General features: G+C 46.0%; 1 long non-coding RNA gene across 1 annotated transcript; it reads left to right on the top strand.

Moving 5' to 3' along the window:
- Positions 1–1830: 1830 nt before the first annotated feature.
- LOC141975153 (uncharacterized) lies at positions 1831–3732 on the top strand. Its single transcript, XR_012635877.1, has 4 exons — positions 1831–1908; positions 2397–2535; positions 2723–2818; positions 3702–3732. It is a non-coding gene; the product is annotated as an uncharacterized LOC141975153 (long non-coding RNA).
- Positions 3733–4341: the final 609 nt, after the last annotated feature.

The raw sequence follows: 4341 nt of genomic DNA, 5'->3' as shown, positions 1-4341 counted from the left end.
CCGCACCCTGATGCTGACATACAGCAACTTGGCTGTCCATGCTCCAAAAGAGCAGCTTCTCTCCCGAGTAGAGGCAGACATCACAAGGAACGTCATTCACCATTACAGAACCAGTTGTCAGGTAAGAGCTTTTGCGTGACAACTGTGAGGGGCATTACCCTGAAGTTATAGCATTGCCTCTGAGTTTATAGAGAGAGGGCTTGTATTTTCTAAAACTCTCCTTTGAGCAATAATTTGTCATGTAATTCAAATTTAAAACTGTAATGGATGGAGCGTGAGCTGTCACATGTTGTGTCACTTTTGTTGCTCTTCTTTGTGTTTTCTCTAGTTTTTCTATATTCTTCTGAAATTCTGTCGAGCACAGCTACACAGTAATTCAGACGCAGTCACACTCAGGCTATTCAGAATAACACTCTAACTCCCCTAATATGTATGTGTATCTAGCTCTATCTTTTGCTAGCCAAGAGAGAATGGGGCTAACTTGTATTTAGTTTCTTTGCTGTCACTCTGTTTCTTGGACTCACTACTTCCCTCACCTCTTCTCTGTCGCCTTGTTTGTCTGTGTGCTCGTTATTTCTGTTCCCTAGGTGTCTGACTGCTGGTATTGACTCTCCTCTCAGTGCAACCTCGCCACGTCACTTTGCCATTCAATTCTGCCCTGTCTAACTGAGACTCTCATTTAGCCTTTGTCAAAAAAGTTGATCACAGTTGAACCAAACGGATATCTTCCAGAAGTTCACAAATGCAAATATTCCGTAGGATGGCCCCTGATCTTGACCTCTGCAAAACACCCCCTCTGGATACATTTCCTGCCTTTTGGAAGATTTAACAATCATGATTTCTCTCTGCTCCATATTCACCAGCCAGGCCATTTTGAGGATGTGTGTTATGTGGGACTATAGACATTGCTAATAGCTGTTTTGCATTTCGTTTTTCAGGTGCTGGGCATCGCTCTTACAAACAAGGTAAATTCTAAATAATCTGCCCTCAGCTCTTGCCTTTTCTATCCACAAGTTGCTTGTTTAAATTGCACAGAGCTTGATTTCCTTGCTACATCAAGCAGGAGTCCTGGCTGCTCTGGTGTAAGTGGCCCTGGATTTCTTTCATGAACCTGGGTTTTCTCTTCTTCTGGGGTGGGTGCAGAGCCAGGGTCCTCTGCCTTCTGGAGTCTGTGGACACCTCTCTCCTCTCCTGAGGCTAGATTTAATTCCTGATCTTTATCTTCTGGACTCTGGTTCTTCTCTCCGTTTCTCATCCACATCCTCTTGTTTCTCCTTCTGGATTATGTAGGACATGCACCTAAAATTAACCCTCATCCAGAATGTCACGGAGATTAGCTGTGCCATTTTGGAGACCAGAGACTCCCAGGAGTTCAACTTCTCTTACAAACTGGAGCTCCTTGGCTACATGCTGGTGAGTGATTAGGAGCTTTGAGGACTGAAGTACAAAGGAGTTTGTTGTAATGTCATAAGACTGGTTTTCCAGGTAGATGGTGTTTTATCCATTGGCTGTGACTGTACCACTGCAGTCTCATGAGCTACCTGCACGGCCCCCAGAATGCTGCTGGGTCCACTCTGAGCTTGGCAGGGATGCCGACCTATTGTGGGCTGTTAGTGGCAGGAATGGCTTGTGTCTGGCGAGTTATCTTTCTGTCCTCTATATAGCCTGCAGATGGCCCTACGGTCCATTTCTGAGGCAGAGAGCCTGCCGAGCACGGTGTCTGTTTATTACAGGTCTGGCATATGGCCCTGTTTCAGGGTGTGAGAGGAAAGCCTCTCTGCCTTTCAAATCCATTTCCCATTTTTATGTCCCTATTCATGCATTTCAGGACTTCATTAAAAAGGAACCACTGGATTCCCTGGCATCTCCAGTTCGCTACAAGGCAATTCTTGCCATTAGACATCTGAGGTAGGCTATTTTCTGCCATATTTCCTGGCACTGTGACGTCGTCTTTGTTAGTTCATGAGTGCCAGGTTGGGAGCAGTTTGATGCCTGCCGGGTTTGGCTCACATGCTGCTCACCAGCAGAACTTTAGTTCTTGAGGGTTTGAATGTGTCCATTTGGAGGTTTGTGCTTGAAAGACACAAACTTGGAGGTTGTGGGGCATGCAGTACAATGCAGGAGAGTTCAGATGGGGAGGGAGGTGTCTGGCTAGCTGGCAGGGGGAAGGAAGTTTGTGGGTTTCTCTAAAAAGGGGACTTGAAGCTTTAGCTTTACTTCTCGATGAGCCAATACTTAATAGAGGTGCAAAGAGGTGCTCAGCTGCAAAGTGAAGGGTTGTTTGCATTTGGGGTTTTAGATTGGGACAATCTCCAGTCATTGGACCCATTTCTTTTACTTGGAGGTGGTACTGAGTCTAATGCATGACTTTTCTCTCTCTCTCTTTCTTCTGCCAGCAAACTCAAACCGTCTTTGACCTTGAAGGAAAACCGTGAGCTCCTTCATCAGTGTTTCAAAAGTTTGTTTTCCCTCCCTCCCTTGGAGAAGATGATGAAAGAGGAAGGTGAGACAGCAAAGGATGCTTTGCCTGTACAGGTACGTGACAACAATTCTCCTCAGGCACCATCCACTGTATTTCTGCCCAGCAGGCACTGGGTGATGGCAGTCACACATGGCCTCCCTGGCAAGGTTATGGTTAGCTTTCCCCAGCCCCCAGTCCCCCCCCACACACACACACACAAATTATCTGTGCTGAGCCTCACTCCTTCTCTTCTGGTTTCAGTCACTGTACGTAGAGTCCTTGGAAGCCCTTGGCAAGCTAATGAAGACTTTGCTGGAGGAAGAACCAACCGCACACTGGTTCCAGGAAATGTTTCAAGTGAGTACACCATTGAACCATGGTGGAGATTTTTTGTTTGTTTGTTTGTTTCTTGTTTTACTGCAGGGAAGAGTCAGGGATTTAGGGGGTCAAGCTTCAGTTGTGGAGGAATTTTCCACAATGGAGTGAATGGTCGGGGGAAAAAGCACCAAATTCTTCCTGGGATAAGCAGGCATGTGCCCCGCTGAAATCCACAGAAGCTATGCCATTTTATGCCAGGGCTGGATTGGGACCAACTTCTTACAATGTAGTTGACACTACTTGGACCGGCAAGAAAATCACCACTGCAGTAGCCAAATCCAAGAGAACCAGTTGAAACTGATCACTTCTTCAAAGAGGAATTCATTCATATTGAGTTAAGCCCTGTGTATGGAAACTCATCCAGAGGAGACTTCCTGTTCCTCAGACATGAACAGAATATCCTGAAGAGCTGAGGGGTGGGGAGTTTGATGCACCTTCAGTATAAAAATGAAGTTCTAAAAGGAGCTGGGCAGGGGGGGACTTCTCTGCTCTTCTTCAAATTAATAAAAAGAAATGCTCCTCTCTGTCATTTGGCCACTCCACGTGGGAGAAGTTGCCCAGGAAACAGAACACAGCAGCAGACATCAAACAGCATGCAATGTGGTAGACAGCTCCCATCAGACAGTCTACAGGAGACCTCACATACAGGGGCCCAGATTCATCTCTCATGTAACTCCTTTGGCTTCAATCACTCAGAGGTGAATCTGGTCCCTGGGACTTCCATTAGACATGTAATTCCTTTGCTCCATGGAGGTTGGATGCTTTGGAGAGGGATTTTAGTGACAATTAAACCTGTTTAAGAGGAACTTTTGGGAGGGATTTTCTGGTACTAACTCTGTCCATTCCCCTGCTCTACCATCAGCTACTAGAGACATGGCTCAGTTCAGAGAAGGAGTGGGAGAGAGAAAGGGCCTTGCAGGCCACCATCCAGCTGCTGACTGCCTATCAAGAGACAGTTCATAGCACAGTGAGTATAGCCTTCCTCTTCCTTGAGCTGACTTCCCTGCTTATATCCGATCTGACACTCAACGCAAATGCATGAAAAACGCTTCCAGGGCAGCAGCTAGGATCTCAAAGTGACTAAGATCCCTCTGCTTCCATAAGAGAGAGGTTTACACAACAATGCTGTGACCACACTCCGGGCAGATTGCAAGAAGTAGAGGGCAGACAATCCCCCAAACGGATGGCTTATTCTAGAATTACATTCACCAAGTCAACAGCAAAAGACCTTCCACCCTAGTTAACAAAATGCCAAACACGGTCCCCTTTTGGCATTCCAGACCTAGGCTCCCATCTAAACAGCCAGTCTAATATAGTGAGGGGTTACTGAAAACCTGATTCACCATATGTGAGGTTCACCCATCATCAAGGACCAGATGCTTATCCCCAGGTCAATGTGAATCTCAGGTCTTTCCCAAATAGCATGCTGTCAGCCAATCCTTAATAACGAAATTGAAGATTTCTTCTTAAAAGAAAGAAGAGAGTTACAAATGGTTAAAAGA

Source organism: Natator depressus, chromosome 20 (genome assembly GCF_965152275.1).
Source record: "Natator depressus isolate rNatDep1 chromosome 20, rNatDep2.hap1, whole genome shotgun sequence".
In the NCBI taxonomy this organism is placed as follows: domain Eukaryota; kingdom Metazoa; phylum Chordata; order Testudines; family Cheloniidae; genus Natator; species Natator depressus.
This window is presented reverse-complemented; position numbering and strand designations above follow the sequence as displayed.